The sequence below is a fragment of the Monodelphis domestica genome, chromosome 6 (assembly GCF_027887165.1).
Source record: "Monodelphis domestica isolate mMonDom1 chromosome 6, mMonDom1.pri, whole genome shotgun sequence".
Taxonomy (NCBI): Eukaryota; Metazoa; Chordata; class Mammalia; order Didelphimorphia; family Didelphidae; genus Monodelphis; species Monodelphis domestica.
The window spans coordinates 219840425-219850873 of NC_077232.1; positions in this window are offsets into that span (position 1 = coordinate 219840425).

A 10449-nucleotide genomic window follows, 5' to 3' on the forward strand; every position below is an offset into this window, starting at 1 on the left:
AGGGTTATTAGATGATATGCAAAAAATGAAAGTGTGGGGGAATCAAAGATAGTACCAAGAGATACTTGAAGAAATAAAATAAATAGGATAATCTTTATCATACAAAGACACACATGGGAAGGGGAGCGGAATAATACTCTTATAAGATGGAGAGGTAGAGAGTGCTAATTGGTAATACTTGAACCTTACCTCTAAGTGAAATCAATTCTGAGAGGGAAGAGCATCTAGATCCATTGGGATCTTGAATTCTATCTTATCCTACAGGATAAGGGAGAAAGGAAAACTAAGGGGGATAGGGGAGAGGGAGTACAAAAAGAGAGGGAAGGAGAGGGAGGAAGGAACTTAACAGACTCTAAAAATACAAGAAGGGAACAAAAAGGGAGGGACCAGAAAAGGAAGCAAATTAAGGGAGAAGATTAGGGATATTGATTAAAAGTAAACCACTAGTTTAAAAGGATATAGCAAAAGAAGAAAGGACAGAACTAGGAGAGTATATCAAAATGCTAGGGAATTCAAAAGTGACAATCATAACTTTGAATGTGAATAAGATGAAGTCACTCATAAAATGTAAACAAGTAGGAGAGTGGATTAGAATCCAAAATCCTACCATATGTTATCTATGAGAAACACACCTGAAGTGACTCACAACGTCAGAATTAAAGGTTGGAGCAAAACCTATTGGGCCTCAATTGATAGAAAGAAGGCAGGAGTTGCAATCATGATATCTGACAAAGCCAAAGAAAATCATGGTAGTCTCTCGGTAACCGAGAATGACAATTGTCTTTGTGCGTTTTCATCTACGGTGTACCCTCATATGGCTTTGAAGTCGAAAGACTGAGGCTCAAAGTTTGTGGCACATGGGGCATAGGACACCAGTTGTTACAGGAGGTGCAGTTGTGGCCTGGTGTTGACGTTCACGTGCAGTGGCAAGACGTCGACGTCATTCATCTTCAAAGGTGGTGGCGGCATGGTTAATGTGGGTTCACAAGCTGCTTCTGACAGGCAGCAAGTTCTAATTGCTTTGGTATAATGCCAGCCTACTTCAAGTTTGACTTTAGCTGATCCTTGCATCTTTTCTTTGGTTGGCCTTGTTTCCTGAGTCCAGCTGACAGTTCACCATAGAATACCTGTCTTGGTATTTGCTGTGGGTCCATGCGGATGATATGTCCAGACCATCGTAGCTGGGTTTTGAGGACCATTACTTCGATGCTGGTAGAGTTGGCTCTGTCAAGGACTTCCTGATTGGTGATTTGGTCCTGCCATTGGATCCTCATGATTGACCGGAGGGAGTGTTGGTGGAATTGCTCCAACAGTTTCATGTGCTTTCGGTACAGTGTCCATGTCTCGCAACAGTACAGGAACGAGCTGAGGACCACTGCGTTATACACTTTGAGCTTCATCGCAGTGCTTACACCTCTGTGTTGGAGGACTTTGGAAAGCAGTCGCCTGAGTGCCTGGCTAGCTTTTTGGCTGGCCTGATTAAAAGGGATAGACAACATAAATACATTCTGATAAAAGGGAGTTTAGACAATGAGGAAATATCAATAATCAACATGAAAGCACCAAATGGTATAGCATACAAATTTCTAAAGGAGAAACTAGTAGAATTGAAGGTGGAAATAGATAGTAAAACTCTACTAGTGGGAGAGCTGAACCAAACACTATAAAATTTAGAGAAATCAATTAAAAAAAAGAGGTAAAGGTTCTGAAAGAAATCTTAGAAAAATTAGAGAAAATAGATATATGGAGAAAAATAAATAGGGACAAAAAGGAATACACCTTCTTCTCAGGAGCACATGGTATTTTCACAAATATTTACCATATACTAGGTCATAAAAACATGCTAAACAAATGCAGAAAAGCAGAAATAACAAATACAACTTTTTCAGATCATAAGGCAATGAAAATAATGATCAGTAAGATCACAGGGATAGTCAAATCAAAAATTAATTGGAAATTAAATAAAATGATTCTCCAACATCAGTTAGTTAGAGAACAAATCATAGAAACAATTAATCATTTCATCGAAGAAAATGACAATGATGAGATATCCTTTCAAACTCTATGGGATACAACCAAAGCAGTACTAAGGGGAAAATGTATATCCTTGAGCTCATATATTAACAAATTAGGGAGGGCAGAGGTCGATGAATTGGACATGCAAATCAAAAACCTCGCAAGAGAACAAATTAAAAACCCGCAGAATAAAACTAAATTAGAGATCCTAAAAATGATGGGAAAAATTAATAAAATCAAAAGTGATAGAACTAATGAACTAATAAATGAGACCAGAAGCTGGTATTTTGAAAAAACAAACAAAATAGACAAAAGTACTGGTCAATCTAATAAAAAAAGAAAAGAAGAAAATCAAATTAACAGTTTCATAGATGAAAAGGGAAAGCTCACCTCCAATGAAGAGGACATTAAGGCAATCATTAAAAAATATTTTGCCCAAATATATGTCAATGAATATGCCTATCTAGGTTATATGGATGAATATTTACAAAAATATAAATTGTCTAGATTAACAGAAGAAGAAAGAAAATCCTTAAATAATCCCATATGAGAAAAAGATATTGAATAGGCCATCAAAGAATTCCCTAAGAAAAAAAACCCCAGGACCTGATGGATTCACAAGTGAATTCTATTAAACATTCAGAGAACAGTTAATCCCAATACTATACAAACTATTTGACATAATAAGCAAAGACAGAGTTCTACCAAATTCCTTTTATGACAAAAACATGTTACTGATTCCAAAACTAAGCAGGTCAAAAACAGAGAAAAAAAACTATAGACCAATCCCCTTAATGAACATAGATGCAAAAATATTAAATAGGATACTAGCAAAAAGACTGCAGCAATTGTTCAGGAGGGTTATTCACTATGATCAGGTATTATTTATACCAGGAATGCAACAATGATTCAGTATCAGGAAAACTATCCACATAACTGATCATATCAACAAGCAAGCCAAAAAAAAATCACATGATTATCTCAATAGATACAGAAAAAGCCTTTGACAAAATACAACACTCATTCCTATTGAAAACACTAGAAAGTATAGAAATAGAAGGGTCGTTCCTAAAAATAATAAACAGTATACTTCTAAAACCATCAACTAATATCATCTGCAATGGGGATAAACTAGATGCATTCCCAATAAGATCAGGAGTGAGGGAGTTCTGGTCAAGATGGAGGCTTAGAGAGAGCTAAAGTTCAGATCTCTGGAAACCCCTTCCTTACCGATCTCAAACTGCATGCTCCTAGGACACCGAAATTCAAAACAAACAACAGGATAGATCCAGGGAAACCTCCTCCTGGACCTGGACCAAAAAGTATGCCCCCCCAAAAGCCAGAACACAAGATCATTCAGATCTAAGAGATAGGCAGAAGGAAGGTCCCAGGACCCATCCCCCCCTGAGCTCTGAGTCCGAGGCAGCAGCAGGAACCTAAGAACCAGCAAAAGGACCCGAGGGCCGGCTATTCTGAAGGCCGCACCCTGAAAACAACCTGAGACAGTTGCGGGGGCATCCAGACAGCAGGGAAACAGAGAGAGACACAGTAGAGCCTGTAGCCCCCGGCTGGATCCTTCCTTCTGAGTCTCTGGTAAGGTCCCTGCTTTAAGACACACTCAATCCAACCCAGGGGAAGTTAATCCTATCAGGAGCCCTCAGAGCTCCGGGAAGCCTTGTCCCCTCCCCCCTCAGAGTGCAGGCCTCTCTGGCCCACAAAGGCTCTGAGATACCTCAGGACAGTGCAAAGCCAGGCTCATAGCATGGGAATAAGGCAATGAAGAAGCATCAGAAGGGAACTGAGAGCAGTAACACCCACAAATGGAAAATTTGCCTGGGGCTAAAGCCTCTGAACACCAGACAGAGATAAGAAAAGCTAGACCTCCCCACTCAGATAGAGATGGAAAACACCACAGAAAAGCCTCAACACTCCAAGAAAAACAAGAAGAAGGGGGAGACTTTGAACACATTTTATGGAGCAAAAATAAAAAATACAGAGGAGATAGAAGAGGAAACACCAGCAAATGCTCCGAAACCTTCGAAAGGAAATGGAAACTCTCCACAAACCCATGAAGAATTTGAATCTGAAATGATCAAAAAGATGGAAGCCTTCTGGGAGGAAAAGTGGGAAATAATGCAAAAGAAATTCACACATCTACAAAACCAATTTGACCAAACTGTAAAAGAAAACCAGGCTTTAAAGCAAGTACTAATAAAGCAAAGCCAAAAGAGCAAGAAATTGGAATAGAACATAAAATATCTCACTGACAAAGTGACAGATTTGGAAAATAGAGGGAGAAGAGATAATTTAAGAATAATTGGACTTCCAGAAAAGCCAGAAATAAACAGCAAACTCGACATCGTAATACAAGATATATTCAAAGAAAACTGCCCAGAGATCCTAGAATGAGAGGGCAATACAGGCTTTGAAAGATCTTACAGAACACCCTTTACAGTAAATCCCCAAAAGACAACTCCCAGGAATGTAATTGCCAAATTCCAAAGCTTTCAAGCAAAAGAAAAAATCTTACACGAAGCCAGAAAAAGACAATTTAGATATAAAGGAATGACAATCAGGGTCACACAAGACCTTGCAAGTTCCACTCTGAATGACCGTAAGGCATGGAACATGATTTTCAAAAAGACAAGAGACCTGGGCCTTCAACCAAGAATCAGCTAGCCATCAAAACTGACTATATACTTCCAAGGGAAAGTATGGAAATTCAACAAAATAGAAGATTTCCAAGTTTTTGCAAAGAAAAGACCAGAGCTCTGTGGAAATTTTGATATTGAAAAAACAAAGAGCATGGAATACCTGAAAAGATAAATATGAAGGAAAGGGAAAAGAAGAAAAATGTTATCATTTCCTTTTATTCAATCTCTCTTCTATAAGGACTATATTTATATCAATCTATGTACATTAATATGTGTGGAAAATGTAATGTGTAAATAGGGGGAAAAGAAAGACCAAATAGAATAATCTTTCTCACACAAAGATTCACATGGGAAGGGGAGGGGAAGAAAACTCCTATAAGAAGGAGAGGAAGAGAGGGGGGGGTTACTTAAACCTCAATCTCAGGGAAATCAACTCTGAGAGGGAAAAATATCCAGATCCATTGGGTCCAGGACAATTCTGTGGGACTAATCAGAAAGAATACTATCTACATTAAGTGGAAGAACTGTGAGAGTAGAAACACAGAAGAAAAACAACTGCTTGATCACATGGGTTGATGGGGATATGATTGGGGATGTTGACTCTAAATGATTACCCTAGTGCAATTATCAATAATATGGAAATAGGTCTTGATCAATGATACACATAAAACCCAGTGGAATTGCACATTGGCTACATGGGGTGGAGGGTGGGAAGAAGGGAGGGAAAGAACATGAAACATGTAACCATGTAAAAAATTCTAAATTAATTACTTAAATAAAATGTTTCAATTAAGAAAATGAATATTAGTTGTGTGACTCTCAAGTCAGACAGTATACTAGAAAATCTAGGAAAAATCTATAAATTTCAGAACAATTACAGGATCTCCCTATAACAATCTAATATGAAGTATGTGCAGAAAAAAAAAAAACAAGTGTGAAAGATGAGTAATTGTAGACAAGTGGCTGATTTTCAGAAATGGAGAGAATTTCCACACTGAGAAGTTCCAACACTGATAAAATCACAACTTCAACAACCTCCACCCCATTACATCCTCAACCCTTTTCTATAGACCATTTAAAATACAAACCAAAACCTACCAAAAATATTCACCTTAATTACTGCAGAATAATTAGAAGATAAACAGGAGATAGAACACAAAATAGTAGCCTAGAAATGAAAATAATAAAATATATCATTTTAGTTTGGAAATATTTTCCATCTGAATTGTTCATATATATATATATATATATATATATATATATATATATATATATATATATATATTTATGAAGGGTGATAACTTAAAAGGAAATGAAAACATGCCATTATATGTGTGGCAAATACATATATAAGTAAAAACTAGTATGTTTATGTTCACATATGTATATAAGGAAATGGTAATAATAGCAAGCAGTACATAACATTATGTTTTACAAAGTAGTTTATAAATATTATTTGGTTTAATCTGGACAACAGCACTGGGAAATTTGATTATCATTTACAGATGAAGAAGCTGAAGGTGTCAGAGGCTAAGTCACTTGTCCATGTCACACTACTAGTGTTTGTGGCTGGATTTGAGCTCAGGTTTTCTTTTTTTTTCCCACCCAAGTCATCTCTCTTTTTTTCCATGGTTACAAGATTCATATTCTTTCCCTACCCTCCCCCAATTTCCCACCTGTAGCCGACATGCAATTCCTCTGGATTATACATGTGTCATTAATCAAACTACTACTAGTTTTTGTAGTGCAAAGTTAAATAATAGAGGTGATAATGGGCATCATAGTTTCACTCCTGATCTTATTGGGAAGGCTTCTAATTTATCCCCATTGAAGATGATACTTGCTGATGGTTTTAGATATATACTGTTTATTATTCTTAGGAAAGGAAAGGTCTTTCTATTCCTGTACTTTCTAGTGTTTTCAATAGGAATGAGTGTTGTATTTTGTCAAAGACTTTTTCTGAATATATTGAGATAATCTTGTGATTTCTCTTGGTTTGGTTGTTGACATGGTCAATTATGTGAATGGTTTGCCTAATAGTGAACCATCCTTGTATTTCTGGTATAAATCCTACATGGTTATAATGAATAACCCTCATGACTATTTCCTAGAGTCCTTTTGCTAGTATTATATTCAAGATTTTTGCATCTATGTTCATTAATGAGATTGGTCTATAGTTTTCTTTCTCAGTTTTTTACATGCCTTGCTTTGAAATCAGTACTATATTTGTGTTATAAAAGGAATTTGGTAGAACCCCTTCTTTTCTTATTATGTCAAATAGTTTGTATAGTTTGTATAGTATTGGGATTAGCTGTTCTTTGAATGTTTGATAGGATTCACTTGTGAATAATCACTCAGGCCCTGGAGATTTTTTCTTAGTGAGTTCTTTGATCGCTTATTCAATTTTTTTTTCTGATATGGGATCATTTAAGTATTCTATTTCTTCTTCTGTTAATCTAGGCAATTTATATTTTTGTAAATATCCACTTAAGCTAGGTTGCCATATTTATTGCCATATGATTGGGCAAAATAGTTTATAATGATTGCCTTAATTTACTCTTCATTATCAGTTTGGTCTCCCTTTTCATCTTTGATAGTGTTAATTTGGTTTTCTTCTTTCCTTTTTTATTAGATTGACTAGTACTTTGCCAATTTTATTTTTTTTCAAAATATCAGCTTCTAGTTTTATTTATTAATTCAATAATTCTTTTACTTTGGATTTTATTGATTTCTCCTTTAATTTTTTGGATCTCTAATTTAGTTTTCATCTAGAGATTTTCAATTTGTTCACTTTCTAGTTTTTTAATTTGCAAGCCCAATTCATTGAACTCTGCCCTCTTTAATTTGTTAATATATGCACTCAAGGATATAAATTTCCCCCTGAGTACTGCTTTGACTGAATCCCATAGCTTTTAAAAGAATGTCTCATCATTGTCATTTTCTTAAATGAAATAATTAATTTTTCTATGATTTGATCTTTAACCGATTTTGGAGAATCATAATATTTAATTTCCAATTAATTTTTGATTTCCTCTCCATGAGCCTTTATTAATTACTATTTTTATTACATCATGATCTTAAAAGGTTGCATTTATTATTTCTGCTCTTTTCCATTTGTTTGCCATGTTTTTATTCCCTAGTTCATAGTCAATTGTTGTGAATGTACCATGTGCTACTGAAAAGAAGGTATATTCCTTTTCATCCTTATTTATTTTTCTCCACATATTTTTAACTCTGATTTTTCTAAGATTTCATTCACATCTCTTACCTCTTTCTTATTTATTTTTTGGTTTGATTTATCTAGATCTGATAGAGGAAGGATCAGGTCTCCCACTTATATAGTTTTACTTTATATTTCCTCCTTCAACTCCGCTAGTTTCTCTTTCAGAAATTTGGATGCTATACTGTTTGTTGAATACATGTTGAGTACTAATAGTTCCTCATTGTCTATACTGCCTTTTATCAAGATGTAATTACCTTCCCTGTCTCTTTCAATTAGATCTATTTTTACTTTGGCTTTGTTAGATATCATGATTGAGATTCCTGCCTTCTTTTTCTCAGTTGAGGCACAATAGATTTTGCTCTAGCCTTTGACTTTCCACTGCGTCATGTGTTATTTTATAGACAACATATTGGAGGATTTTGGTTTCTAATCCCCTCTTCTTTTTGTTTTCATTTTATGGAGGAGTTCATCCCATTCACATTCAAAATTATGATTGCTACTTGTGTATTCCTCTACATTTTGGTATCCTCTTCTAGTTCTGCCCATTATTCTTTTGCTATATCTTTTAAAACCAGTGGTTTGCTTTTAATTATTTCCCCTAATTCCCACCTTTATTTTATTTCCCTTTCCATTCCCTCTCTTTGTGTTCCCTTCTTATTATTTTTAGGGTCTATTAAGTCCCCTCCAACCTCTCTTTCCCTCATTTTTATACTTACTTCCCTAATTCCCCCCTTAGTTTACCCCTTCTCACTTTCCCTGTAGAATAATATAGAAATCAATACCCCAATGCATCTAGATGCTCTTACCTCTCAGAAATGAGAGTAGGTTTAAGAATTACCTATTAGCTCACTCTTCCTGTCCTTCTTATAATAGTATTCTTCCTGACCCCTTCCCATCTGCCTCTTTGTATGATATAGATTATCCAATTCATCTTATTCATTCAAGTTTATCTTGGTGCCATCTTCTATTCCCCTCCCCCTTTTCCTTTTTTACATATGATCTTAGAACATGTATTACCCCAATCTCTCTCTATAATTGATTCTTCTAATTACTGTAATAAATATAATTTTAGAGAAGTACAAATAATATTGTCTTTATGTTAATATAAACAATTTGATCTTATTGAAGCCCTTAAAGAAGAAAATTTAAATAAAAACTTCTTTTCTTTCCTTCTCTTTGTTATTTACCATTTCAAGTTTCTCTTAATTTTTGTGTTCGAATATCAAACTTTCTACTTAGTTCTGCTCTTTTCTTTGCAAATACTTGGAAATCTTCTATTTTGTTGAATGCCCATATATTCCCCTGAAAGTATACAGTCAGTTTTGATGGGTAGGTGAACCTTGGTTGAAGGCCCAATTCTCTTGCCTTTCTGAATATCATATTCCAGGCCTTATGGTCCTTTAGTGTGGAAGTTGCCATATCTTGTGTAATCCTGATTGGTGCTCCTTGATATCTGAATTGTCTTTTTTTTTTGGCTTCTTGTAAGATTTTCTCCTTAGCTTGGAAGCTCTTGAATTTTGAAATTATTTTCCTGGGCATTGCCTTATGAGAATTTAGACTAGAGGGTATACAAGAATTATTTCAGTGTCTATTTTGCTCCCTTGTTAAAGAACATCAGTACAGTTTTCTTGGATAATTTCTTGTAATATGATGACAAGATTTCTGTTTATTTCTCAGTTTTCAAGTAGACCAATGATTATCAAGTTGTTTTTCCTCAGTTTTTTTTTCCAAATCATTCATTTTCTCAATGAGATATTTCATGTATCTTTCTATTTTGTCAAATGTTTTGACTTTGCTTTATTAATTCTTGCTCTTTTGTGAGATCATTGGCTTCCAATTTCCTAATTCTAATCTTTAAAGACTGGTTTTCTGGGCAGCTCAGTGGCTCAGTGGATTGAGAGTAAGGCCTAGAGATGGGAGGTCCTAGGTTCAAATCTGGCCTCAGACACTTCCCAGTTTTGTGACCTTGGGCAAGTCACTTGACCCCTATTGCCTAGCCCTTAACACTCATCTGCCTTGGAGCCAATACACAGTATTAACTCCAAGATGGAAGGTAAGGGTTTAAAAAAAACATTGGTTTTCTGCTAAATTTTTTTTTCCACTATAATATTTTGATTTTCCTTTTCAGTTTGGTCTATCCTGATTTTCTTGACATCCAGCTGTTTAATTTTGGTCTCCAGTTAGGAGTTCCTGTCTTTTAAACTGTTATTTTCTTTTTGAGCTATTTCCAATTTTTCTTAAAACTTTTCCATCTTTCTCTTGAGCTCCAATTTAAATTCCTCAAGAGCTTGTGGCCAATTTCGATTTTTTTGAAGGTCTGGATGCATTTTACTTCTCCATCATCTTCTGCTACTTCCTCTCTAGTCTCGATTTTTTCTCCATAAAAATTATCCAGGATCACTGCTTTCTTCTTATTCTTCTTGGTGTTTTTCCTGAGCATTTTTTGCCATTACCATGCTTTTTTTCTTAATTTTCCAGTCAGAAATCTGAGTGAGGAGGGCAGGCTCTCTGTTTATGAAGCTAAGCAGCACAGTTTTTGCCTGAGGCCATCTCTCG